Genomic DNA, 27,652 nt, shown 5'->3' with positions numbered 1-27,652 from the left:
CTCAAAGATTTACACCAGCTAAAAGTTTTGAGTCATGTCTCCTGAAAGCAAATTTATTTTTATTCCAGGAGGAATTAATAATAGAAAAACCTGGGTTCTGTTGAGTGATCTCTATTTTTTCTCTGGTCATTTATTGCAGCTCCATTTATTTCTTCCTCTGATTTCAATTTCTGTTCTTGTTTCATTTTGATTCTAGTTTCCTCAAATATTATGCACATAATGTAAGTAGCAGTATTCAGAAAAAAAAATACCGGTGTAACCAAGAAGCTATGAAAGGATGAAAAATGCAGGGAGCACAGACAATGAGAAAAAAATACTGGCATTTTTATTCTATTTTCTTACAGTGTTGTATATGGAATGTTGTATTCCTCATATTATTAAAAAAAAATTAAAAAAAAAACATAGGAAGGGTTCTGGAAATATACTTTGAAAGGATAAAGAAACTGAAAGACTATCCATAATAAGACAGACTGCAAAGATTTACAGAGAGAAATGAAAAAGATGATATGCAGTAGGTATATCTAATAATGGATTTTTAGAGAAAGTAATTCAATACATCTTTTTTCCATGCAAAAAAAGGAAAGAAGCTACCCTTTTGGACTAGAATTTCTTTCAAGGCTTGGTAAAAGTCTATTTATTAATTTAAATTGTCAAATTTTCACTAAGTCATTGGATAGGCTTAAAAGTAATTCAGAATAAATATCCACACATTATTCTTAATGTATTATTAAAGAATTGATTGCTTCATACTGTTCACCTTGAAATATCTTGCTTATACCTCTGGAACATCTGATATTATCAGCTTCATTGTTAAAAGCTGGACTAGGCTGACCAAGAATGGAAATATTGGGGTTTCTGTAACTGTACAGACTTCTCCAGGTCCAAGTGAGAAGAGTAAAACCACCTATTTATTCTTAAATGCAGTAGTTTATTACTTGGAGCACTTGGTTTAAAAAACCATAACGTTTTGCATGTCAAATACTGCAAACTAAAAACATAGAAAAAAAGAGGCTACTGAAACTAAGACAAGGTTAATAAATCTTTTTAATGCTTGAATAGCTAACAAGGAAGGGCATGCAAGGACAGACTCAGTGATATAATCATTACCAAAAAAGGATTTTGTGTCACCTACTACAGAAGCGTAGAATTTAAAACATTTGAAATTATTGCCTGAACACGAATTTCCTTGGGCCAAAATACCATATTTCTGGTAATTGCTTCATGCATTATCTGCAATCACAAATTATTTCACTCTGCCATTCACATGAAAATAATCCAAGGACTGCTGATGCAAGTTCAAACCTATTTTTTCTCTGGGCTGTCATTTTCAGGTGAATGTTGTAGAACAGCGTTTTTCACTGCCAGGTTCCCTCAACCATATGTGTCTGTCTGGCTACGGAGCACAGAATCAGAAAAGAAGTGGTAGAACCCTCTGTTTACAGCTTCTAATGGTTTCTTTATTTCTTTCTACAGTTAACACTGTTTATAACTGAAGGTAATTATTTGCCTCTCACATCCCATTTTTAAGGGTCCCCCAATTTAAGAATTATCGGATCTCACTGCTAGAAGAGGCAGACATGGAGGTTTCCTCGCTGAACTCAAAAGTTACTGTATCAGACAGAAATTGCCACCTACATTGATACAATAGTGTTCTCCCTAAAACGAGTATTTGGAGCATCGTTTCTGTTCAAAACTTGCACAAAGTAATCAAAATGAAACTTCTGTTAATTGCCTCGGCTATCCGAAGTTCCCCAGTAATTTGACAAGAAGCAATTAGCTGCATATTTTCCAGAGGGACGCTTTGAGAGGGAAAACAAGGCGCGGGGAATGAGGCATCCTGTGGAAATGCAAGATTTCAATGACTTGCATTTCCTTGTATTTATGGATATAACCCTAAAAATGTAGTTTGAGATTGTGACAAAAGCCTGTGTGTCCCATAATGGAGGATGTCTTTAGGTCCCTGTTTGAAGCACTGCTGGGCAGGCAGCCATGGCAGCAGGCGACCAAGCTCTGCAGCTGCCCAGGGAGCCAAAGGCTTGGCAAGACCTTGGCTGTGGTCTACCACAGTTACATTATCATCTGTTTCAAGCCATGTTGGGCGTGACCATATGAACATCAGGAGCAGTTTTGGCAAGAGCGCACATGTGGCTACACAGCTCCATTTTTTCTCTTTAAAAACACACTTGAGTTATAAAGGCTGAAGCTGAAAAACATTGGTCATTTTTGACCATGCATGAAAGACAGCACAAGACAGAAGTTATTGAATCCACATGTGAAGTGGAAGAAATTGAGCCCATTTCTTTGTGAGCTGGTTTGGTGATTACAGTAGTCCACCAGGTAGAGCACACCACAGACAGGGCTGTCGACTGTACAGTAACCTGCCAGCCCATGTCCATGATGCAGAGAGAAGGGCTCTGGTAGAACAACCTTCTCACAGAAGGCTGTGGCTGTTCATTACAAAGCCAGCAATAGCTCCACATGCTCCACATGCTCCTTTGAGAACAGCCTGATAAAAATCCAGGATTTGTTCCCCATGCACTAAGGTACCAAGGTAAGCATCCTGGCAAAGGGAAATCACATTTTTCTGAAAAATAGTTACAATCTCATTACCAAGGGTTGGAGTTTTCCTTTGATTTTGTCTTCTTTTTTTCCCCATTTGGTCAAAGCAGAAATCAAATGGACAGGTTTAATAATTATAGGCAGTGTGCTTTGGCAAGCTCAGTATCTTTTTTCAAGTAGTGGCAGCTGAATATAGTAGGCAATTCCCAACCTCCTACCCCAGAGTGGGTAATCTCTGTCTTCCTTTGCTGTGTATTTCCTCAACTGCCAAGTACTCAACAAGCATAGAAGGAATGCTGTCAGGTCACACTGAGACCTGAAAATTTAGAATTTCTACCTACCAACATGAACAAGACTATGCAGACAACAAAACCTTTACTTTTACCTCTATTAAAAAAAATAGTTAACATGTAAGGTAGAAACCTCTATATTTCAGTATTGCAGAGGTTCATCTCTGCACAGGCTCACTTGTGCAATTGAGTAAATTGCCAAAGAGAATTTAGGTCTCTCACTGTTGCTAGAGGTGAGGGAATTGGGGGAGAGGGGGGAAGAATACAAAAAGGAAAAGTAAATTACATTTTTTAAAATCCCTCCATATTTCAACCTGGGGAGTTTGATTTAATGTGGTAGGTGTTCTTGGAAGTGAGCATTCCAGATTTCATGTGCTTTTTGAGCTTTAATTAAATAATTTGAAAAAGAATACCATATGTGCATAGACTTCTCAAGGGATAAGCATGTAAATTTCTACGTTGATATTTGCAGACTGTTGAACTCATACCAGCATGGAAGGATACTCACGGATTTTTCATTTCTTCCAAATAACTGCCTGAGCAGCTAGGAAACTAAGTGGGGATCCAGTAATCTTTGTCATATTCTCCAAGGTTCAAGCTCCCCAACAAAGAAGCTACTGCATTACTGAGAAATTTTGCCAGAAAGAAAATACACCTTTTTGAGTGTTTTTTTCTCCCATAGTAATAATAAAAAACCATTAAAGCACACATAATGCAGCAGTCAGTACCTATTCTAGCTGTGCAGTAAAAAGCAAAAGGAGCCCAGAAGAACAAGGGGAAGGCGTGAATAAGTGCTAACACAAGCACCAGGTGGAGCCTGACTGACTGACTCACTCACCCAGCTTGTTTTTATGTACATCAACCACAAGACAAACTCCACTGGTATGTGCTGCTTTGATAAAACATAATTAGTTGTTGATTTAGCAACCATGGGAAAAAAATAGGACAGTAATCATGGCAGGGCGAAAGCATGAAACACCACAAAAAGGAGCTGAATTAGCCCCTGCAGCCAATAATTTTTTCAACTCTTTGGGTAGTTTGCCAGACTGTAACAATAGGAGTGATTTTGGAAATAGGAGCAGTTGATAAAGTAGCAATGCTGCTGATTGACATCCCTCTTCCAAACTAAAGAATTGCTTGTGAATCTGCAGTATAGAATTCTTTCAAGAAAATATTTTAAAGCCTGAGTAACTACTGCAAGTGTTGTTTCTCTGATCAGAAGGATGAGGTGAGCAACACCTACCCAAATGGGGGTACAAGGAGGCAGGAGACAACCAAACCTGAGGTTTAATTCTGAGAGAAACTCACAGCTCTCTCTTCAAAAAGAAGGCATCTCTATGCCTTCTGCTGAATAAAAAATGCAAGTATTGAAAATAACAAAAATCAGTCCCAGTCCTCACTGCAGCCAGTGTGGAACAAGCCACTAGCATCAACTGATGTAAATATCTGCTGAATCCTGCTATTAAAAAGACAGAAAATATTTTCTGTTAGGGAGAAAACACTGGAATTAGCCTTTGCATTCATTAGAGGTACATATTACAGGGATTATGCATTTATTAAAATATGTAACATAATTGCAGTTTTAGGAAAAGGCTCTGAGGGCTTACAATATGATTCCATTTTTTTAGTTTGTGATCTCTGGGATCACAGACTGAGAAGAGAGCTTTCACCCAGCCACTTTATCATTCATCTCAGCTGCCTCTCTGCCACAGTGGAAATTCATTCCAAAAAAAGCTAACCTGAAAGCTCCAATTTAACTTGCTCCCCTGTATTTATGCTTAGCATGTTCCCTTATAGAAAACTATTTTTGAACAAGCATTTTATACACAACTGCAATTTCCTTTGCAAAATTTTGTGCAGGAGAAACAACAGCATCATGCTTGTAACCTTAAGACTCAATATGGGCACAGTTTTGTGTTTTGTTTTGGGGGTTTTTTTCAGCTAAGCTCTAGAAAGCAGGAGACCAACTCAAGTTTTATTGAAATATAAAAATGGCATTCTGGAGTTGGAGGCAATCCTAAACTTCCTATTATCTCAGAATTTTGCCCTTTTGCCCTCAAAACAATTCCAGAATGTGGGATCTCTGAGCTGGAGATGGTGTTATATTTAAAATTTCTTAACATTCCAATGCATTCTAACTTAAATTCAATAGTAAACTCAGCTTAAGAGGTTCAGTGTGGAAGTTAAATTTTGATAAAATTTATCGTAATCAAAAGATCTGTCAAGGCAGGCTTCTCTTTTCCTGGCTCACTTTAATCTTGAGTTTTTACTTAAATAAAGAAATAGAGAAAACTTCACACTTTCCTAACTCTGAAGGAACTTTATAGAATGAAAATTACTGACCCAAAGTTTATTCTCCTTCAGCTAGTCTTTCTTGGGCACAAATTCTCCTTACACTTCTCAGTCACCCTCTTCTCTGGTGTTCTGCACAGTTTTGAAAAAAAAATGCATATATATATATATATCCACTGGGAAAAAAAAATTACATTTGAAAATTGGGCATTCATGATGTCAAATCTGTAGGTTTCATGCAGGAACTTGAAACTGACCTTTTGGTCATGTGTTGGTCCTTTGGCATTTTAACAACTAGCGGTGACTCTGGCAATAAAAATCAAGAGGATCAAGAATGATAACAAATTCAGAAATGTACTGTGAAAGTATGAGATTAAAATACAGTTTGGAAAAAAACAGCTTATATACAGATTGCATATAAAATGTAAGATTTTATGGTAAATTTCATCTTGATAAATATTGTTGTATAAAGCATATGAACACAAAGATTCCTGCTGAGAAGCTGTCCAGTTCATTTCTAAGACATAAAGCAAGAACTTCTAAAATGTAGCTGAGGTGATGAGACACCCATTACATTTTTATTTCTTAATTTTGCTCACAGACAATATCAACACCACTTGTTGCCAAGTTGTTCTGGCGTTTATTTATCCCAAACAGCTACTTTAAAAAAACTCTTTTGAATGTTGAGAGCACTCCACAGAATAATGACATGGTGCAATCTTGAAAGCTCTGCTTCATCAAAGATAATGGCAGTTCCCTCAAAAGCAGTCAGCTATGCTCCTGCTATTTAGCGATATGTATCCATATGACGCATTTGAGTCTGTTGAGGTATCCATTTCTGTGGCTTTCAAAGCACAATATTCTTGTGATTTAAAAAGTTTTTTTTCAAATGATACTTGATGTGTAAGAGTGCATTTGAGCCCTGTTATACCAAATTGCAAGGCTCATCCTTGGAAGAAAGTACTACAAATGTGATTGAGGGACATCTGAAAATTCAAACATGCTTTGACTTCAGGACAGAAGCTTGTATAGCTGGAAAAGGACTGAAATTTAAGGTCTTCTAAAAATTCTGGGTATTTGGAATTATGGCACCAGCCAGCAGCATCAGGATTTCAAGAGTCTTTTCCAAAAGCAGGAAAGCCCTGATTTCAAATAGGGTTGTGACCTCTTCCATTTCCCTCTTCAACTGTAGTTCTCACCACTGTTCTGCAAGTGTGAAGGAGTAAGAGAGTTCAAGAGGCAGTTACACTCATTTGTCTTAGTCATCTACTTTTTCTTTATTTTGTTAGGTAGAAGACACTCAGGCCTTTTTGTATTCTTCAGTTTCCTAGTTCTAAAATGTAGCTTTATATTTCCAGATGTGCACAAATTTCTCTGAAAAAGAGAAGAGGTGGGAAGGAAAGTTCCTGAAGCTTAAAAGTTATATATAACATTGCATAAAATTGTTCTTTAATGTATTTTCTGGGGCTTCTGTTTGATCCTGAAAGACCTGAAATTGTCATCTGCAATTTCTGGTAAATAACTTCTGACAAACTTCTGCTTGTCAGGAGTGTCCTTTTCTGAGACTATGCTACATATGATGGCACTTGGGAGGTGGGGGTAGGATTACTCATTACTGAGGAGTAGGATCTGAAGAAGGAAGCTAGATAATTGGCTCTGAACTGGTGGTTTCACCATAAAATAACCCAGCTCACTGCTACATTTCTGTCTGGCTCTGGGAAAATGTGCTTTTTGAAATTCCTGGCTAAATAGACACTGCTTTCATAGATCGTCAGAGTTCATAAACACTGTGCGTTTTCATCAAGTTGGCAATTTGGTTTCATTCTGATCCAGTGCTGCAGTCAATTTGTTGACTTGATTTTGATTTGATGTCTGTAATGCTCCACTTTTACTTTCGTGGAATATTAATGCTAGATTGGCTTTGATTTCATGGTTGTATTTTACTTCAAGTTTTTTAACAAAATATATTGAACTGATCCCTCAAATGGGATTTTCAAAAGTGCCTAATCTGCACAATTTTTTCAGTATGCAGCACCACTGCAGAGTCTTTGAAGACACGGGTAAGTAAGAGCTAGCCAACCCAAAGTACCAACCAGCTCTCAGTACAGCAAGGAGTTTGCTCAGTACAGCAGTAAGCATAATAAAAGCATCATCCAATGCAGTAGGTATTGGTGAGTGAGGGGAAAAGCTCTATTTACTTTTGACTTATTTTTAATTCTTTTTGAGAGTAATCTTTTTCAACAATGTGTAAGACAGAACAGAACTTCCATGCTTATGTACCATGAGCCACCCAAGGATGCTTCTGGACAGAGAAAAAGGGTGTTTGCACACCCAGACATGGCTATCTGTAGTGTCCAGCTAGAGCCCACGTGCCACCATACTGCAAGAGGAGACAGAAGGCTTTGCTCACATTCACCATTTGCAAGAACTTATTTCTTCTACCTGTCATAGACCAGTCATCTAAGTTATATGCCTAGCACTGGATAGAGCAATGGCCCACAGAGCATGCAGAAATGCAAATGCAATTTCTGCGTTCAGCCAAGGGGTTTTTGTTAGCAGGCAAGGATGGCTGAATTTTGAGGAAAACCCCTCATGGAATGTTTTGTGCCATTTCTTTGCTCCACAGTCAAGGACATGGAAGAGTGATTCAAGTCTGCATACACAGCTCCCTACATTCACCTATAGCACCGGTCACACTGAGTATCCTCACCATGCGGGTGGTGACTGAGTTGACAGCAGCACTGCAATTCCCGAAATCTTCACCTTGTGCTTGAACTGTGAGGCAGCCTTGTCTACACTTCTGCACTGCATTTGTAAGCACCCCACAGCTAAGGCTAATTCACAGCTCTCAATACCCTCATGCACTCCTGTCTTGACTTGATATTTTAAAAGATTGAGAAATGTAAATGTTCATGACCTTAAAACTGTATCATCTTTTCAGTCCAATTGCTCTTTGTCTTTCTTCAGGCTGGTTTTTACTGTATTATTATGTTGAAAAGCTAAGTTAGGGCTGCCACAGGTCACTTTCTTACCAGTTTTAATCTGGACTTGACACTCATCATCCTCAGCTCAGACCAAGCACCCATTTCTCTGAGTTACAATTACAGAACCACAGAAACATGGAATGGGCAAGGATGGAAGTGGGTCATCTGGACCAACCTCCTTCCTCAAGCAGGGTCATCCTAGAGCACATGGCATGGCATGGGATTGTGTCCAGATGGTTCTTGAGTATCTCCAGTGTGGGAGATTCCACAACTTCTCTGTTTCTGTGCTTGGTCACCTGCACAGTAAACAAGATCTTCCTCATGTTCAGATGCAACTTTCTGTGCATCAGTTTCTGCCCGTTGCCTCCTGTCCTATTGCTCAGTACCACTGAGCAGAGCCTGGCTCCATCCTCCTGGCACCTCCCTTCAGATACTCACAGACATTGATGAGTTCCCCTCTCAGTGCCTCTTCTCGAGGCTGAACAGGCCCAGCTCCCTCAGCCTTTCCTCATTAGAGAGATGCTCCAGTGCCTCAATCATCTTTGTTACCCTCCACTGGAGCCACTCCAGGGGCTCCATGTCTCTCTTGTCCTGAGGAGCCCAGGACTGGACTCAGCACTCCAGATGTGCCTCAGCAGGGCTGGGCAGAGGGGCAGGATCACCTCCCTTGAGCTGGTGACATTCTTATGTTGACATATTGTCTCTACAAATCAACCAAATAGTCTCTGTGGGAAAGTAAATTCACCTGGTAAACAGAAATCACAGGGCTTAACTGATGGAGTTCATTGTGGTAAATACTTTCCCATCTCCTTTGCAAATTTGAATTTGGTATGTTCAGCTTCACTTTCCTTAGAAGCCCATGTTCCCTGCCTTTCTCTCAACATTTATCCCCACTGAATTCCCAGACCTTTTTGCTGCACTCCCTTCCTAGGATGCCTCCCCTCCTTCTCCAAGAGAATACTCTTTCCCAAGTATTTGTCATATGCCTGGCCCCATCAGCCAGTGCTACACCTCTCATAAGTTTGTATTTTTCAGCTTCCACAGCCAAATGATTAGGTGAGAATCTTGGCTTATGGTTTTAAGTAAGTTTCCTAGACCTCATAGTAGCAAAGAGAAACTTAAAAACATGACTCAAGTGCACCCTTAAGGCTAAGAAACCTGAAGGTAATAAACCACACCCTATACTTATTTTATTTTTAAAAACTGAGTTTTAAGTTTTTAACCAATCTCAGGCCTTTCTCAGGCTTTTCTTGTGATTTGTGAACATCTGGGATTGGCAGTGCTGTAATCTGAGCAAGCAGGTTGGAAAACATATTCCTACAATCCAGCTGCTCCCTAGGGTTCACTTCCCACTGGTCCCACCAGACTGCATCTCCTGAAATGACCTTCTGAGATGCACCAGGGACTCCCCAGGGTCACATAAGGAATCACTGCATTGCCTGAGCTTCTGCTTCCCCACTGCTATCTTTGGAAAAGTTAATGACCATGTTGGTTTTTTGAACTACCCCAGGGAGAGTAGCATTCTTCAGGCAAGCACAGATATCAGGAAGCACGAAAAAGAGGTGTGATCAAATCCATGTGTTTTCTGTTCCCAGAGGAGTATATCTTCAGCCTTCACCAGCAAAATCCTCCTCACTTGATTTTCTTCTGCAAAAGAATGATTCCAGGCACTCCTTCAGCTTGGTAAACATGCATAACCAGAGGCTGGATTTTTCCAAGTAATAAGCTTTTGTTTCTTTTGTCGCAATTTCCAAACATAGCAGGCGCAGAATAAAGGTTTCTATAAAATTTACCCATCAAAAATACCTAACAAACATGGCATTTCACGCCAGCTGCTTACTCTTGTTTTTCCTCTGTATCTTATTCTGCTTTCAGATCCCCCTGCCATGCTAGGCAGAAGAGCCTGCCTCCATTATTTAATCTCTAGCCTCAGTAAGTGCTTACATTTTAAAGTTAAATTGATGTTTCCCTCTGTTCGTGAACACTATCACTTGGTCTTCTGACCACACCAGGCCACCCACGACAGCCAACAGAATTTGCAAAGTAGAAAGTATACATTTTGTAAGAAGTTTGAAGAATGCTGAATTCTTATGAAACAAGGCCAATGTAATAAAAAGCACTGAAATTCAGTGCTGATGCTACCAACGTCATTGTTAGACTTAGCCCTGCTGCGATGAGAACTGCAGGGATTACTAAGTGTGTCTTCCTTCTTAATAGCTCAATTGATGGTTTCTGTAGAGATGCACAAGTTGTTGTCATGTGCTAGATAAAAATAACTAAATACAGTATGTTCACAACAGTGCTGATCAATGTGGGTTATGACAAAGAGTCTTTTAAAGGGAAAACTCATTTCCCATCTTTGGTCTACTACGGGTCAGCTGATTCATGAAATTTAACTGAAAAAGAAAAATAACTTTTTTTTTTCATTTGTGAACAGTCTTAATGGTCATGATCCATTACTGGAAGGCAATAGTAAATAATTGATTTATTATTAATTATTAATATAAATATACTTGAAAAACCAAATCCCTAATATTTCAAGATAGGGGTTGGAGCTTAAAGTCACTGAAGTCTGTGGCTTTTGTTGTTGTTGGGTGAATAAACAAATTACTGGAAAACCTGAGGAGGCTCCAGAAACCCAGACTAGATGGAGTCACAGAAGATAGAAGACAGCTTGGGGTATCTTGTCTTAAAAAAACATAATTTCTTGATGCCCAGACAAAAAGGCTGCATTAAACAAAATCAGACATAAAAGCATATCAGAAAATTGCAGGTCCTCTGCCTACCAAGGAAATGTCTGAAGTGTGCCATACACAAAGCACATTAAGTAATTAATGAAAGCCTCGATTATGCTACTGACCTTGAGAAAAATATGCTTTCTGTCACGGAAAAGAAAGAAACCCATGTAAAAATGTGCTGCCCCTTCCTTTGTCATATGAGCTACAGTAACCTCCTCCTTAAATCTATGCTTCAATAGATATAAGTGGGGATATGAGGAAATCACCTTATTACTGTGGGTTGTCAGCCACTGAGAAGAGCTTTGGAAGTAGCTACAGGAAAGCATTAAAAGCTCCTTGAAATAGATGCAGACAGCTGAGGGAGGGATGGGCTGGTTAGGAAAGCAAAGAGAGAAATGAGACTGCAGCCTGCTCTGGTTGCTGCTTGATCTGTGAAAATTGCAGAGCCTTTTCTTAATATATGCTTCTAGGCTAGGATTGAAACACTCAATAAAAATATACCTGGAGCTAACAGACGATTACCTTTTATTGCTACTGCTTTTTGTATGTCAGAACTTCTTAGATTAACTGCTTTGCTTTTATTTCAGTATTTGAACAAATGGTGCTATTACAAGTTTCTCCTCAGAACCAGTGAGGTGGTTTGTTTTGGTAGCTAAGAGTACATTATACCCCATAGACTATCCTCTAAGCCCTAAAAAGAATAAAAAACTTTGTACTGTGCTAGATATTATATTAAGCAGAAACTGAAAATTTCAGAAGCAAAACACCTCTTGCAAAACATGACTTCTGCAACTGGCGTTGTTCAACTTCATGAGGAGTTGGGTTTCCCACACAGTGAGCTTCCAACTAATTGAAATCAGTTCAAAAAATGCACACTGGGAGTTCTTACAAACTGTACAGGAATGCAAACCAGTGGGTGCCATTATGCTGGTGAACTTGCAGCCTGAAATTCATGTTAAGATAAACAAGCTCCTCTTCTACTGATCTTCGCCCTCTCCCACAGAGCACTGCTCTCACCTGGTGAAGAAGCGGAGTGGAGCAGCATAATTTTCCTGCTGACTGGCACCAGATGCTGCTGTCCTGCTGGGATGAAAGGGACCAAAGGGAACTGGTTCTCTAGAGGGCACTGCCAGCTTTCCTAAAGTCTGAGAGTGGCAACATATGCTTACATTTTCTCTTTTCTAACTTGTAGCTCTTATTCTTGCAATGCCAAAACAAAGAAGAAGATGTGAGCTCTCTCTTGCTTAAGCTGAAATGCAACAGACATTTTTGCTCTCTCAAACTCCCTGGTAGCTATGCTCCTTTTTTTTGTTCAGAAGGCTGACTTAGAGGAAAGCCAGGTAGTGCCTACATTTACTTGCCAAGGCTGTGCTATTGGCAAAATCAAGGCCAAAACTGTACCCACATTTTCCCCTAGTAGAAGCTGATTCACTAAGAGCTCTGTTATGTGCTGTCTGCTGTGCCACATATCATGAAGTAAAGCCAACAGCCTGGCAAGGGATCAGTGTTGAACAGAGAGATGGTACAAATCACTGGGGAACTGAAATGACTCACTGACTTTGCACTCAGCTCCACACCTACAGCTTTGTGGTTATTACATTAAAAATAAATTAAAGCACTTCGTATTATCTGCTTTATAAGGTAATATTAGTGACAGCTACCAGGGTGCTGTGCTTCTGTAAAACTCACACTTTACAAATATTAAATTACACAATTATTTATAAACACAGCAGTTTCATAAAACAATAGAGATATGGTAAATGCAATTAAACACATGCACTTAAGTCCAAAAATAGATAAATAGTGAATGAAGGTGTCATCCTGTCATGAAAAATGAGTGACAGATTAATACATTTTTCCACGCGTTTCAATATATTTATCATAAACCTTCCCTACGCATTTCTAATTACGACATGTTTGCATAGGATCCCTTTTTGTTTTTCAATTGAGTTTTACCAAGTGCTTGCTTTCCCAGAAGAATAACAATGCTGGACCAGACCAGTGGTCCACTGGGTGAAATTCATAACAACCACAGTTCTAATGCAGGTGCATGATGAACTCGGTCTTCAACTTTAATATCCTTGTGATTAAAGGATAACTATGAATGAAAACAAGTGAATTCCTAACACTGAAGTTGTCAGCAGAATATTTTCTTCCACTTACTTCTCTAGCAGTAAAATATCACTCATAACTGTGACTGGGAGTTGGTTTTAATTTCTTGAATTGGTTTCTCCTAGGGTTGTGGGTTTTGGTTTTGTTTGGCTTTTTTTTCTTTTAAGATTCAAACATATTTGTTTTTACTTTGACCTCCACTTAAAACAGCAAAAACACTTTGTTCTTCCTTTCTCTAGAGTAGCTGAAGCTATTTTTTTTCCAATTATTCTTTCCGTGTTCTTTACCTTGCTTTACTCAGGGATATTTTTCAGCTCTCACTCTACCTGCTTTAGCTTGCTTTTGTTCCTCCAGGTCCCTCAGTCATCTCTCATCCAAGCTAACCTTGATAATTTTTCCTACTGCATATTTTTCATCTCAGTGTTCACCTACTTTTCAAGAAAAATATACATGTAAACACATGTATGCAGAGAGGGAGCCAGAGGCATTTTAGTATTAACCTTTGCCCTTACTAAGATTTAACCATTTAATCCCACTCTAGTGAGGTTTTCTTGGTTTTCAGTCATGATGGTGCAGCACTTCAGCTCTTCTTCCAAGAAAACCTATTATCTTCAGTCATACCTAATGAGGGATGAAGAATTTTCTAAAAAAAAAGGGGAATAATGAGGGATGAAGAATTTTCTAAAAGGAAAATCCAACTTAAATGCCATATTGTTTTTTACTAGATTTCTGTTAACTTATTCAAGGTGCTATTTTTTTTTAATACAGAAGTTATGATTTATTACATGAAACATGATATGGATTAAAAATAACTCAATATTATTTCAGTATCTCCATGTGTCAGCACCCTGATCTTATAACATCCTTTACTTTTGTTCCTTATAAACGATAGGTTTCAGAAAAATATATCTACTATTAACTCACACGATGAAGATTGAGACAAATCTTTCACCATACTGCAGTACACATTCTCCTTAGCTACAGTTCAGCAAACTTACAGGTTTTCATGCAGGTTTTCTGATTTCACTTTATTGAAGACTTAAGCTTTATTTGGTCTTTATCTCTGGTTATTTGTGTTTCCTAGGTTTCCCACATTTCTGAATTCTCATCTTTTCATCCTCTATTTCATTCTGTTGAGCAAAACCATAATTTTTTAAGAACTCCTGATAGCATAGGAAAAACCACTTGAGCCTTACCACTGCATCTGGGGGTCACTCTTACCATCTTGCTTTTTGTTGTACTTATTTCTGTCAATAAATGATTCCAGGTGGTCTTCACACTGTTTTCTAATAATTTTCATATTTTAAAGTACCTTTATTTGTAGGAATTTTTAACCAGATTTCTTATTACTCAAAATACTTTTCTTTAAAGCTAAATGTTAGGGTGATAATTAATTTATTTCTACTAACTTATTTCTTTGGAACACTCATCAGAGCTTTTTAATGCAAGTGTCTAAACTTAGGTTGAAAAATAATTTGATTTTTCTAAAGTACTGAGGTCTCTGAAACCAAATTAAACTGCTCAGCATTTTTAAATCTTTATATTTGGAAGTAAAACTTTACATACCACTTATTTTTGAAGTCCTGAACCACATCATTTTAGAGAAAGAAAACAAACTTTACGTGGCACTCCATATGTCCAAAACAAGCAAATAACATCCACAAAACTAGGACTGCAGCAGCATTTTAGAAATTTTAGAGAAAACTTGCCTATCTGTACATGCTTTAGGGCCAGCTCATAAGCAAAAACTTTATGAGCAGAAATCTAGAGACACTATGTGCTAAAGATAACAGAGCAATTTAAATCTCTTCCTCTGGAAATGTTATTAATTATCAACATTTTTACAGCACTGCCATCAACAGAACATACCCAAAGCCCTCAGAAAGGATTTAGTGACCTCAGCCTTTCTTTCCTACACACCTGTACAGATTGACACACTTTCCACAGAAGCATTTGACTTCAGTTAATGAAGATATCACTCAATAAAAGGGAAATACTTGAAGAAAGCTTCTGGTTTTGTCATTTTGCTGTTTTTCCAGAATCTCCCATAAACAAGACTGTTGCAAGAAAAGCATTTGCAAAGCAATTGTAAAAGGCATCATTCTGCCACACCAAGTATGTTAGTCTGGAGCCCTCCCTGGCTTTCTTCTTCAGCTTTATTGTCAGTAGCTATGCAAAAAAATCATAAAGCATATGAAAAAAAAAAAAGGTCAAAGTGAAACACTGTTTTGGGATTTGTTTTTAAAATAACCAAAGTCAAAGCAGTTTGTTTTTTTTTATTATTTTAAGTAGATAAAATATTCAGTTCAATCAGGAATCTCTGAACTGATTTCTGAGTCACTTCAACCTAGCTCTCATTTTTCCACAATTTTCACAAGCCAGCAGACTTCTTGACACTTAAAAAAACTTTTAGTTGTTCAATAAACTCTAGAGCAAGCCAACAAAAAATACCTTAAGAAGCTGCTTCAGTATTTCACATTACTTAATCCAAGTCATTCTTCTAAAGTCCCTTCCCTTAATAAATCACTTGGTTAATTACAGCTCCGCCATAAGCTCTGTCATGCATATGTACTAAAGCTGTAGTTTCCCTCTGTTATTCCAAGTAACAGATTAGATAGCAATCTAATGTGAGCTATTTCAAACATAGGAAAAAGAGTATTCATTTTAATTCAGCAATAGCACATTCATGTTCATCATTATTATTACCAGTTTGATGGCCTTCTTCCCCAAGAGGCTCTTATCTTCTTGAGACAATTATCTTCTGCTGCTAAAGAGATTAAATATGTGGTGAGATGTCACATTTGAAAACTATATCAAAAGCAGTTTATCTGGTTTTTAATAGTTGTTCAAATGCCCGGAAGTGTTTCCTTACAAAACCATAAAAAAGTTACAGGTAGACTTTGGTGCTCAATACGCAGACGGAAGCAAGTTCTCAGGGAGGGTAAATATTATGTCTTCACCTAGTCATAAGTGATTTATTCCCTCTGATGTAGCCCTGCTAAATAACTATTTCTTGGTTCCTTAGTTACTACCTGAAGTAGCAAATGATGGTTACTGCAGAAGAAGAGTAACATGGCAAGTGGAATAATGTGGATTGACTAACTCTGAAGATAACACAATATGGAAAATCCTACCAGAGAAGTGCTTGAAGACACGTTGACAATAATTTCCTCAGTCATTAAAAGAGCAGTGCATTCAGTGCTGGCAAAACTTTTGAGAAGAGATGTAAAGCTTTTCTCAATAGATCTCACCCAGGCTCTTCTCTGATGACCCCATCTGGGTTCGACAGGCATGTCACTTACTTTCTTGAGCTTCTTGAGCTTATTTATAACCCAATCTTCCTGTGTGTCAAACCACAACAGGATCTTCACCTACAGCCCAAGTCCATCTCCATAATAGTCAGAACAGGAAGTAAAATCTTCTTCAAAAAGAAAACCCAAACCTACAGTACGTGACTTGCTAAGAGCAGATGTGGCATGTTCCACAGCTGGCATGTCACATGGGCTTTTTGCCCTGCAGTCCCTAATAGACTTGCTGGTTTGTCAACACGTTTCCAGCAGCAGACTTAATGCAAAGTAGATAATTTCATCTTAATTCTAATAAGAATTTAGGAGACCTAGAAATTAAAAATATGAGATTTGGCATCAAAAGTCACCTGGAAATAACCAATATTATAAAGCTGTTTAATATTTGTAATTTCAAAAATAAAATTCCCACCAGTTGGGAAGTTAAAATACAAAACAAAAGAGGTGAGGATAGACAAGAACTAAAAACATTTTCCTTCTTCAGTTTTAATCTGTTTGCATCACACATAGCCAAGCATTTTCTCCTTGGTCAAACAGTCCCAGGTACACAACTTGCTGAGTAGCACAGCGTCACCCTTACAAAGAGCAAGCTTCCCTGTTCACATTTAGTGAATATGCTCTTCAGATTCTAGTGAGTTTAATAAAACTGTGTTCATAAATTAAAATAGTTTGGGTTTATTCGTCACGAATATTGCAAGTGTGGGTTGCCCATCACTTTGCATCTTCCGTATTGAACTGCTTTATGGAAAATAATGGTAAAATAGGAATGTCCTGTGGCTAAAGTAGGAGTACTTATGGCCAGTCCAGACTCCTCCCGTATCTCACGTATCTGACTGGGTACCTGATGAACCACTGTGCAAGGCAGACGTGAAGCCGCAGGTGCTGTCCTTCTTCCATGCCCGTTCCAGCGGGCTCAGGCCATGCCAAGGGGGTGCCATGTTGGGGTGCCGCTCCCCGGCGGGGCGGGAGCCGCGCCGTGCTGTCAGCACTAGAGGGCACTCCGGGATCAGGGAGTGCAGCGCCGCTCCGCAATCCCCGGGGTGACGGACAGGCTGGGCGCCCATCACCTCTTTCCCACCAGGACACCCTTGGCGTGGTGAAAGCAATCTCCCTCTGCTCGGAATAAAGGGGACGTGGGGGGTGTTACGCTGTCAGTGAGGAGCTGAGCAGGTGACACTGCAGCATTGCCAGCAGAGATAAACAATAGTCACCTCAGGGGTGGAGCACAGAGCTTGGGAAGAAGCAATGTGGCTCTTCCCAAAGGAATGGTCAGTGTAGCACTTCTCTGTCACTGTGCTGGGTTTCTTTCCTCGTGGGGTAGTAAGTATTGTTTTCGCTTTGTCTTCAAAACTCTGGTCTTAAAGAAGCTCAGATTGTGACTACTCACACGTCTTGCAGAAAATGCCATGCCTTTGTGAATGAACATCTCCAACTCCTCCCCAGCAAGGCAGGGAGAATGGCACATTTCCAGAGGTCTGCTTTTCCTCAGATGCTAATGAGAAAGCCGTTTAAGTGTACAGCTACTGGGCTAAAATATGAAGGATGGAGAGAGGGCTACTCGGCCAGACAGTCACTCTGCAGAAGGGAGAAGAAAACCCTCACCGAGGTTCAAAAGACAGCCTATGGCTAGAACGTGAGAGGAGCCCATTCCTAGTAAGCTGCACTGTTCCTAGTAAGCTCCCCTTTTTGTGATGGGACACTTAAACTGACCTCAAACCATCTCCAGCTGTGCTTTAGGAAGTTTAGCCTTAGTCTCAATGATGTTAATTCTAAAATATTCCCTTAATGACTAATTCATATTTTTCCTTGATATTTAATCTAATTTGCTGAAGGCTAATCCCTTTAGTTTTTGGCCTGTTGACAAACGAAAATGACTGGTCCCTGTATACCTCTTCTGCTCTCTGTGAATCTTTGGACACTTATTATCTCTTTCAGGTATTTTTTTTATTTCTTCAAAACTCTTAGAGCATTAAAACATCTGCTACTGTTCTCCTTCCTAGTTAAGAGAGAAGATTCCAGGTGTTCAGAGATGACTGAAGGAAACACTATCAGCAAGTTTTTGGTAAATGCTACATTCCCCATACATCCATCTGGATTAAATTCTTTTGTGTCTAAGTGCCTTTAATTACCACCTATAGTCTTTTACTGAAATACTTCCTGGAGTGTTTTCCTCCTTGCTCTTCTGGGTAATATATCAGGGTTACTTCTTCACTGCTTCTTTTGGCTTTAGTTTAACAGCTATTACACACTTCATTAATGTTTTAGGTAACACATAATATAAACCTAATGCTTGATATGACCCTTTCAAATGGCAGTAGGTTTGGTTTTGATCCTGGACTATAATATTCCACAGATCCACTACAGAGAGTTTCTCAGTGATTGATATATGGAAATTTGTTCAACAAAAACTTGGCCACCAAGTTTCTGTTGCCTAAGATAATATCTCTTTGGCATCCTAAAGTTAGTTTTGTATTCTTTTCTTTTGTTTAGAAAATACTGAAATTCTTTGTTTAGAAAATAGTGAAAATTCAGACTGCAAAAAATAGCTCAGTAGTTTTTGCAGCAAGTGGGATGACAGTCCAAATTCCAGCCCAAGTCTTCATAGGTAGCCTTGGGGAGCTATTTTAGCCAACCTGCATCTCTCAATTTCACTTCTATAAACTGAAGATAATGTCCCTTTCCCACCTGGGAAATGCACTGATACTAGTGAGATATTTGGATGCTCTAAAAGAAGACCTAGTCAAAGCTTGTGTATAGTCAAATTATAAAAGTTGTAAAAGATAAACAAAATAAATCAGCCTTAATATTCTTTGGCTTATATTTACCTACCTTCAACACTAGAATTTCCCTGGACTCACTGCTATTCCCTTGCATTGTCTTCATAACTGAAGCCTTGAGCTGGCCTTAAAATCAGGCAAAGCTTTTTCCATGAGCTTTCTCATTGTGGTAGCTGGTTTAGGCACCCCAGCCACAGCAGTTGCTGGAACACACAAATGAGCTCCTTGGGATGCGGATTTCTTTTTGGTTCAGAGTAGCACACACTAAGCAACATAAAATCAAATGCAACAAAATGTTCAATCTGTTTTGGCTGCATTTTAAAGAAGAAAACATTTGGAGACTAAAAGGGAGAATGAGAAACTTCATGTTAACAGGCTGATTTTTGTAATAAAAAACATTCTGCCTTACAGAAGGAGAAAAGGAGAGGCATTCCCACCTGCTGTATATGGTGGCTGCCTGTGTCCTCTAAGGCAATGATCCATCCCACAAGCCAAATTCTTCCAACCTTGGTCTTGCAGGCACCCCCTGCACGAAATGCCCAGTGCTGTAGCAGATCTTTTTGAAATGAAAAATTGTTAGTTTAAGTATGCTGCAGGGAAATATATGAAGCCATCAGAGAAAAAGGAATTCATACAAGCTGAGCTTAATTTTTAAGCCGCTGTTGCACAGCATTACTTAAACACATGACTCCAAGGTTTTTCAGATAACTGTGAAGCATCCAAGTAATATAAGGCAAGTTCAGAAAGTAATGGACACACTGCTCATGCCCTGCACAGTCCCAGTGAGCGTGCACAGGGAATGGGAGGGCCTTTCTGTGAATGCGTGCACACTGTGAATGTATAGGTCTTCCAGGCAGAATATCTGGCACTTGCAAAATGGTGCTCATGTATGCCATAGGGCTGTATCACAGGGCTGGAAACCCCAGGTAAAACAAGCAGTTCCTCAGTCTTACCAAATTTTTCATGGGAGAAGAAATAATATTCAGGAGAAAATGTGCATACATCAACCACAGTTATCAAATATTTTATTTTGATTTCTTCAACCCCCTGGGCAGCAACCATCTCTAAGTTACTACATTGAACTGGATGGAATTACTCATATATTGGCATGTAAATAGGTCTCTGTAGAATTCTGAGCCTGCTTTATGATTAAACTTTACTGCCAATGGCAATAAAGATGTAATTAGCATTATTGTAATAATGGCATCATCTTTTGTCTTGTTCTTTCCCAGTCAGGAATTAGAAAAAGGAAATAAAATGGTGTCAGTCTGCATGAGAAGAGTGCTGGACCTGCAGAGTTATACAGAGCACTGTAAGCATCTTGCTAGTGCAAACAAGAGCAACTCACCATAAAATTAAGGGAACAAACACTATCCACTCAACAGCATAGAACACAATGTTGTTCTTTATTATATTATTTAAAAGGGGCAGATTTACTCGGTCATAAATTAATAATTCAGAAGGTGTAAGAAGGCACAGCCAATTAGCTGCAGTAATTTGCATTTTTATGCTCCTTCATTAGTTTCCTAAGGTTCTTCTCTCCTATTATAGCAATGCAAATGCCATCTTCTGAAAGGTGAATAGCCAACCTGTTTTTTGTTTGCATGGTAATGAAGCCTTTTCAATTATTGAAAGACCAAACAATTTAATAAATTTTAAGACAATTTTTTGTTGCTATATTATCTCTTCCTTGTGTTTTTTTTTTTCAAGAAATATGCTTTTTAAATGTAATTTATTTTAACCTGAAGCAGGGAGTTTATCAGGTGGCTGATCTTCTGAGGTTCCTAAAATCATGCCTGACTTTAATCACTTAAGTAAATCTCTCAAAGCAAGGTATTAAAATCCTTTCTTAATTTAGAGGCTGACAAATAACTCAGTGTATGATGTCTTTGTTAGCAGCATTCATCCTCTATGCAGGAATGAATTGAGAAGGGTTTAATATATGAATTTGACTGTTGGGTGAACTTCCTTTTCTTATGCCCATGCCCCAGATATCTGCTGGCACAAGTACCTTCAAAAGCTTCCTGCAGTCTGCCCCAGGGATTTCCCTTTTGGTCATTACTATCTATGGGCACAGTCTTGCTAAAGTTGACGTCCTAAGCTTCTGAGAAATAATCCTGAGGCCAGCAAGGTTAAAGTCTTCCTGCAGACATAACTGAAGTCCTCGTCACCAGAGTGCTGCAGGGCAGCTGTGCTTGCTTGGTCTCTGCCTTCCCATGCAGGGCATCAGCAAATCCCACTGGCTTCCCAGAGAGCTACTCCTAACCTGCAGCTGGCCTGACACGTACTTATTTTTCCATTTTTACTCTGGTATTTTCCTTTCCAAATGCTTTCCATGTGAGGCCATTTCATTTTATTTTTATAATTATTTTATTTTTAATACGGCCCCTCATTCCAGATGTAGATAGTACACACACACACTCAAACACACGTAAAAGTAAAGTAATGCTGAGGCTGCACCTTTATAGAAATGTATCTGAGGCAGAGGGTAACCCAGGAGAACTACAGAGATATTTCAGAGGACCAGTGGGTACTAATCTCAAAAAGAAAAAGAAAAAGAAAAAAAAAATAAAAAAATGGGGGGAAATTAAAACTTAGAGAATGAAACAAAGGTATGGTGTGTTTTCTGAGGCAACATCTGAAGGGACTTGGGTGTTCAGGTTACCATGAATGCTATTAGTTGGCTGAAGAAGACAGCGACCTGCCCTTCTTCATTTACATCAGCAGAATTCTTGTCTTTTGGGATGTTGGTCTAAGGGCAACCTGCAGCACTCTCCAGCCCACTGAAATCCACCCCATCCTGTTCCCTGGTCGCTTCAGCCTTTCTTTCTTTTAGCAGAGGTGTTGTTCACAAACTGCACAGATCATCTTTGAAATTTTTGCCAGCAAAGAACATACAAGAAGGCAGAGTTTTTATCATTTCACTGATGGTGCAGACAGCATGCCTGTAACACAGACCAAATGCCCAACCATACAAGAAGCAGGGTGTGTTGGTGTGTTTTAACAGGCTTACTTCCTTTTTTTGTTAACTTTTTGGTGAAGGCCACATGTGAAGGCCAGGCTCTGAATCACTTCAAGCAGGAAGGGCAGGATGGCAGAGGAGTGGATGGCTGAATCAGCTCCAATACTCAAAGGCCAGTGAGTCTAGAGGTGAAACTGGTGCCAGCAGTTGCAATGAGAAAGAAGAAACAAAATGGCTTGAGGCAATATGTAATTTAAAGTAGAACTGGCCAAAAATAAAATAACCAAAACTTTTCAAAATATACAAATAAAGAAATCTGAAAATATAGAGAAGATTTTCTAACATCATAGTAGTGGCAGCAGTGTCTATCTATGCCCTTACTTCAGCCCTCGGTTATCTCCTCCCCTTGCCCCAAGCCCAGCCCCAGCACATGTCCTGCATGACCCCATGCAAGGGCACAAGGGCGGCCCATGGGCAGGCTGGGGCTGTGGGCTGTATTCCCACAGCAGGACAGAGCCTCCTGACTTGCAGAATTAACCTCTAGAGCTGCAGTGTTTTGTGCTTTCCTCTTCCTACATGGACAGAAATGGAGGTCTCTGAACATGCTTATTTGGAGACAAAAGACCAGATTTTGTGATCTTGGTTCTTTATGTCAATCAGAAAAGTCAGTGTTTTATTACTTAGTGGAGATCTTCAAGATTTCATACCTTATATGTCTGCTATTTAGCTCATAAATTAAAATTGTTTGCAAAGTACATTTTTAAAAAGTATCACTAAGACCTTATTGCAGATCATCTCAACAGAATAACATGACAATTTCATATTTTTGAGTGAAATATATTAATATCAGAAGGGTTCAGTTGATTATTTAATGTGATTTCGTATATCACACATCTACAGGACTCCCCAAAAAGAATTTCTGTATCAAGGCAAATAGTGCAGCTAAGCTAGAATAAAAACTGATCATGGTTTCAAATTTTCTCTTAAGACAAAATCCACTGCAGGCTACAGTAAGTTTTTCCAGTGGTCAGTTCCCTTCTCTGAGGTAAATTACTTCAAGGTTAAATTTCTCTAATTCCAGGTAATGGATTTTGCTAGTCTTTTCCAGAGAAATTATAGATGCCTTTGTACCACTTTTCTATTCTCTAGTAAGTCAAGACTTTGAACTGTAGTCCTTCATTTTCAGCATATTTTCCAGTCCTTTAAGCTCAGCCAGAGTTGCTATCAAACCCTTCTTTCTAAAGAAAACCAAATAAATAATAATGATTAAAAAAGAAGAAATTAGAAAGGAGACCAAAATCCTTTTCCACAGGGCAGGACGAGCAGTGATGCAGCACGGTGACAGGCTGCTGGACCCCAGCAGTGGCAGCTGGAAGAGGCTGTGCGGTGCCTCCCTTTCTCCTCTAGAAGAGGCACAAAGCCCCAGACTTCCTTTGCCAAGGGGCTACAGTCTGTGTAGCACTTTCCCCTCACAGCAAATCTTCACCTGAATAATGCAAGCTCTCTGCTTTTATTCATATTCTCCTCATTATAGTCCAATGATCATTTTAGCACTTTGGCCGTAGCGCACCGCAGGAGCTCCACGTGTATCTGATTTTCCATTATAAAATCAAACCCCTTTCAGTCCCTATTTCCCAGCATGGAGTCTTTTCCATCCTACAAGCGTGGCTCACACTGTTCCTCACTGCACAGGCTTCCAAAAAAATAATTTGTTCCATTTTTTAAAGTAAGTCAGATTGCTCTGTCATTCACCAGCCTTATGTATCATTTAATCCTCCAGTAGTTTTAGTGATATAAGAAAACTTCATGAAGAAAATGTCATGTTTTCTTGTCTTATTAAAAAAGATAAGGTGTGAGGGAAATGAACCTCATGAGGACCAAATCCTCACCATGATGGCTCCTTATTTGCAGTTACACTTAAATATAATTTTAATAAAATTCATAGGTGTTAGGTTAATTTTCTATTCCTTTATTTTCTTTACAAAATGAGCATGTTCTTTAAAAACTTTATTGCATCAATACTACTATGCTGATTGAAAAGAACTTGTAATCTTGTCAAAAGATGGGATCAAATTAGCCTGACAAATTTTTTTTTGCAAACATAATGTTGATGGACATTAATTGTGTTTAAGCAATCTCATCTTGATAGGCCCTTAATTTCCTGATTTAGTCCTGTTACCATTTTTAAATATTGGTATAATTTAAATTTTTTGCAACTTGAAAATTCCCATGTTTCAGCTCTGTAATCACCAAAATAAAATGCCTAAGAGGGTCTTCTGCTAGTTCTTTTAAAACTATCAGATGAAAGTTAATTAGACATGCAGATTTCAAAATGTCTGACTTAAACAAACTGCTGTGTAACTGGTTAAAATTAAAAGGACTGCATTACCATGTCGTATGACTCTACCATCTGGCTTTCCCCAAATGCAGACTCCAAGTGACTGAGATTCTGCTTTTCATGGATTCTTGTCAGTTCTGCTATCATCATACAGTCACAGAGCAATAATATTATCGGGATTCCCGGTACAACTGGGAATTCCTTTCTCTGCTTTTCCATTCTTAGATCTGATGACCACAGATATTTGTCTTTAACATTTTGCTTCCACTATCTACTTCCTAAAATCCAAGAGACTTGTTACAATGATTGTTCCAGCTTTTTTTTCTGTGTTCCACTATGATTTAGAGATGTTTTTCATTTTACTTTGACCCATTCTTTTCTTTTCTTTTCTTAAGTCACTGCAACAGCATCATTCTGAAATGTGCAATTTGGGCATCTAGTAAAATATTATTCAACAATGGACAATTATCTTTTTCATGTTTCTGTTTACATTTCCTCCAGTTTATTGTCTCAATATTACTTTCAGCTTTATTAAATTGTCCTTTGCAACCCCCTGAGACTATGAATTCTTGGCAGAACTCACAATAAAAATGTAATCAAGATAAAATCAGTTTCATCTATTTTTTCAGGTCTATGATTAACTCTTCATAAGGTCTTGAATAGATTTCTGCCCCATTAGAAGCAATTCTTGTTTATACAGGAAATTGTTATATATAAAATTTTAAAAATTCAATCATTGCCTTAAAATCAGCAACTTTTATCACGTCTGATGCCAACCCATAAAAATATTTGTTCTTGCTACATATTATAGCTTAATGGTTGCACAGCCAATTTTCTTATTCTCTAGTGTGTTTGTGCATTTCTAGCAGACCAAAGCTAGCAAAGTCTCTTGTGCTTTGATCCTACAGAATCCTTCTAGTTTTTTATCCATGGCCTGTAATTAGAATTTGAGCAAGGCCATTTTAAAACATCTCTCGCATACTGCTGCATTTTTCATTCAATTTTCTCAACACTTTTACAGCCAATAATTCTAACATTATCAACATGGGAATCTTCCTATTTGTTTTCAGAACATCTAGCTTTATGCTAATTATTGAGAAATTTCCACTGTGTATGTGGCACATAATAAAGAAATGCTGTATATATTAGAATCAAATAAGTTAAAATCAAATTAATCTATATTATTAAATATTTTTAAATTTCACTGTTATGGTTATATTTGCCATAGACAATGTCAGGTAACTGAAATGAATCCAGTGTGAAATTCCAGGAAAAGCAGATCTTCCCTATTTTTTTCTCTACGTTTCATTTTCTTACAATCCTTCTACAGGTTATAATGAGTATGAAGTATGACTGAGTCTAGACAAATGTGTTAAGGCCTTCTATTAACAAATTTCTTGGTACAGCTGTCATTATTTTTTTGAGTTGCTATGGAGACACAAGTTTGAGGCATCACTGTTTCAATGATTTTCCATAGCAATACTGCTTTGGCTCTAGTGCACACCCCAAAACAACCATGAATGTCCTCCAAGATAATTTATGTCCTGTTGAACATATTAAAATAACTACACAATTGCCTAGAATATGGCAGTAGCAATAGGATGTGAAAAAAACTGACCTACTTGCTAAACCTATTGTTAAGTAGAATGAATTTCATAATTGAGATTTCAGTAAAATAAAAGTTAAAAATACATAGCTGGGAGAAAATAGGAAAGGCAGAGTATTTTGTCAAAATAATATCTTTTTTTTCCCCCAGTATTTTAGACTTTAAACCTTAAGGCCAGATCACCCCTGGTAAACTTCTGAGAAGAAATTAAGATATTAAACTTTTTCAGGTATATTTTTTCCTCTTTATGCTTAAACAGAAATAACTATTTTCCTTTTTAGCTAATTTCTGCTTTATGGAATTGTGGAAGTAATAGATTTTACGAATTGTATAGCTCAATGGCAATAGTGTCAAATGACAAAAATCCTAAACTACCTTTATATGGACAAAGCTTGTAGCTATTATATGGATGAATGAAGACCTCTCACTGCAGACATGTAAAATACTCTGAACCTGATATGTCTGTCACCAGCTGTGCAGAGATATAAGCAGCCAGGAGTAACTAGTTTTACACCAAAGGAAAGCACAGGAAATACAGGAAGTCACTCCAGCCTGGAAGTGAGGAAGACCTCACCTCTCAGAAGTGCTGGGCAGGGCCAAAATGCACTGAAAAGTTTACTTCCCACCATTTATTTTCACTGATGCTTCTCAGCCTTTTGTTGCAGACTCCATCCCTTTGCATGATAAACCCCAATACAGCCTTCTAGAGACAAAAAAGGAGAGTAGTTCAAGTGAGAACCAAAAGCAAAGTCAATCAAAGCAATTTTTACCATTGCAGTGATACTTCCGACCGCTGTTGAGTAATTCAAATAACTGATTCATTATAAACATTAACAAAAAAGGCCACAGAAAAGTTACTTCTGTTGAGAAAGATATCAAAGTTCTCCCTCAGCCATTCAGCCTCATGATTTCCACACTCTTGGTGAGAGCTGCAGAGGAGATGCCCTCACACGGACATGCAGTCCTTGAGTGGAGTTCTAAAGGAGCAAAAGCAGCCCTGTTCCCTCTTATTTCTCATCATCACTAACATCCACACACCTGGCCTGTCTTCCTGCAACTCTTATATAACTGAAGGCTACAGCTGTATTTTCTTTTTTAGTAGCTTTTCTTTTTTAATCAGTTTACTGAAGTCTATTATTTAAAAAAAAAAGTAATAATAACAATACAGAAAAAGTAATACTAATAATAAAAGCCCCTACTATGTTTCTCTTAATAATTTTGTTTCACTGTTTGGAAGGAGCACCAGGAGACACCTTCAGTTTTTTAATTGTGTTCTGTTTTTTTTTTTTTATTTTCCTAGCATTTCACATTGAGAGTTAATTTTGTTTGCAGATATTTTGCTTGCATTGCTAATATATTTTCCATTAACATGTTCCATTAACATTGTAGGCACATGCAGACCACAGGATGCTCATCTAAGAACTTCTTTACAATAAAATTGCTACATGGTGTGTATAACTTTGAGTTCTCACCTCAGTAACATTTTTTTGTTAAAAAAAAAAAAAAAAAGAGCATTTTTCTTCAAACAGCTTGGATTCTCTGCATGCTAGAGATACTGGCTTATGGCAAGCCTGCACTGGGTTGCAAGCCTCTGCATGGGTATTGATCTAGTGACTAACCAACTGAGTGGCCAAACTGGTTCTGTGGACACAGATGCGTGACTTAATTAAATTCTGTGACAAGGAAGCA

This window comes from Vidua macroura, chromosome 3 (assembly GCF_024509145.1).
Source record: "Vidua macroura isolate BioBank_ID:100142 chromosome 3, ASM2450914v1, whole genome shotgun sequence".
NCBI classification, from domain to species: domain Eukaryota; kingdom Metazoa; phylum Chordata; class Aves; order Passeriformes; family Viduidae; genus Vidua; species Vidua macroura.
The sequence above is the reverse complement of the archived record's forward strand: the minus strand, read 5'-3'. Positions refer to the sequence as shown.